General features: G+C 44.2%; 1 non-coding gene across 1 annotated transcript; it reads left to right on the top strand.

Annotated features, from left to right (window-relative positions):
* The first annotated feature begins 250 nt into the window (after positions 1-250).
* Positions 251-349, top strand: V1513DRAFT_t95. The gene has a single exon. It is a non-coding gene; the product is annotated as a tRNA-Ser (tRNA).
* The last annotated feature ends 1968 nt before the right edge of the window (positions 350-2317 follow it).

The raw sequence follows: 2317 nt of genomic DNA, 5'->3' as shown, positions 1-2317 counted from the left end.
ATTCATAATAATGTTGGTAACTTGGTTTAGCGCTAACTTAAATGTGGTGTAAATGTCTAGTCGTTGGGCGAAAAATTGGCAGGTACGAGCGGTACGGGGCCCGATGGCATTTTTGATATTACAAAACTTTTCAGTGGCATTTTTGATATTTTCCCTAAAACGAAAGGTACATGGCATCGGCGCCGAGTGTGTTAGTCGGCGGGGATACTATATATAATGTTAGACGCAACCTATTCCTCTAAGCTAAATCGTCCCGGTGGCCGAGTGGTTAAGGCGACGCCCTGCTATTATTTCAGTGTAGCTTAGGCGTTGGGTTCTGCCCGCGCAAGTTCGAATCTTGTCCGTGACGTTTTTTTTTATATATATAATTTTTTTTTAACATAAGTTATAACTATAAATTTTTTTTATTTGTGATATTATGGTATGTTCATCTGACTTCAAAATCTGGGAATACTATTGATTGTGGTTGGAGTCGATGCAGAAAACCACTTTTTCCCTCTTGGTTTTGGTGTTGTGAAGACTGAAAATCGTGACAATGGGGAATGGTCTGGATAGCACCTGTCTGGGACCTGACTTTGACTTCGCTTCTTTAACGTTGATACCCGACCGCCAAAAAGTTAGCTAGCCGTCTTTATTGTCATCTCTTTTTTATCGGAGCTTACAATATCTGACCAGCTTGATCGATGCTGTTGCAGAAAAACTTTCCGGAAGCACACCTTGCCCACTGCCTTCGTCATCTGCAAGAAAACTTCAAGAAGGTCGTGAAGAATATTGAAATGGCAGCCTTAGTTTACAAAGCGACGTCAAGCCCTACCATAGCGGAGATGGCGGAAGTCCTTGCATCCATGCCTGCCGAGGATCAGTGGTTGATGAGCAACGAGGCGGAGCATTGGGAGTTCCCGGGATCGCGCTTCGGGCATATAACGTCAAACGTTGCGGAGAGCTTCAACAGCTGGATCCTTGGTGGCACGTTGGATATGCCAGTATTTGGACTGATGGAGCGTATTCGAGGACAGATAATGCTATCTAGGGTCCAACGTCTCGAGGATATCAAGAAATTGAAAGATTCCAGACATCGCACCACTCTTTTCTTGCGTTTCCAGTTTATGAGCCCTGGTGCGCCAGATGTGACGGATCGCTTGAAAGGCTGTATGGTAGCCACCTCAGGTGCCACTACCATGGTGAAGTTTGATGGCAAGAATTATGGCAAGTGGGCAATGTACATGGAGGCGCTCGCTTTGCAAAGAATTTCTGGGACATCGTTAGTGGGACGGGTATCTACGACGTCACTAACTTAGAAGATTCTTGGTAGTTATTAAGAAAAATAGCTATGCGTACCTTGACTTTGTTCTGACGCTAGGTGATTACGAGTCAGGATTGTTAGAGACGAAAGATGTGCAACACATCTGGCGAAGGTTGGGAGAGCGGTATAAAACCAGCTCCTTGACTCGCCAACTTGAATTGGTAAACAAGCTCTTTACCTGGAAATGCAAGGAAACAGAAAACCCCGATAAGTGAATTCAAGAGTGTTGACAGAAAGAGGATATCCGAATTTGCTGTATGGCATCCATGCCATGCCTACAATCAATCTGAATGAGCATGATGTTGCTCCTACTTGGGCACCGCCAACCACTCGCCGGCTCCCTGGCCGGCCTCACAAGAAAAGTCGGGCAAATGAGTATGTTGCTCGGAAGAAGAAGATCTGTGGCAGATGCCTGCAGCCAATGCATCACAACTCGAGAACGTGTAGAGAACCCATAGGTTAGGTAGTTTGTCGGCAGTGAATGTATCGTTGGTGTGGAATTAAACGTAGCTGTTAAGTGTGCCCAATTAATGGATAAGGGAGGGTAAACAAATTAATTGTCTAATAATGTTGATAACTTTGGTTTAGCGCTAAATAACTTAAATGAAGGATTATGTGGTGTAAATGTCTAGTCGTTGGGCAAAAAATTGGCAGGTACGAGTGGTAACTTATGGCATTTTTGATATTTTATTATTCCTAATTAAAATTGTGCCTTGTTCTCGCACTATCGCCCCAAATTAACTAATAAGCGCTTGCCAAAAGCTTAGATCCCCTATTTCTGCTGCTGCCACCCATTTTACTGCAAACTTAAACTGACTTCAGCGCCCCAAGTAATTTTATGGTACACTGCTCTCTAGTTGCATTGCCTTGTTTTGGTATACGTCAGCGGTCGTGCGCTATCCTCATCTCCATCTATCATCGAATATTGCCCTTTTCGTGTCGTCTATTCATCCGTAGACAGACCTCTGCCTCCTTTTTAATCTTCCCCGTCGCCGTGGCTATATTTTCTACATC

This window comes from Lipomyces chichibuensis (assembly GCF_038497645.1).
Source record: "Lipomyces chichibuensis strain CBS 12929 unplaced genomic scaffold V1513scaffold_95, whole genome shotgun sequence".
NCBI lineage: Eukaryota > Fungi > Ascomycota > Lipomycetes > Lipomycetales > Lipomycetaceae > Lipomyces > Lipomyces chichibuensis.
The sequence above is the reverse complement of the archived record's forward strand: the minus strand, read 5'-3'. Positions and strand labels throughout refer to the sequence as shown.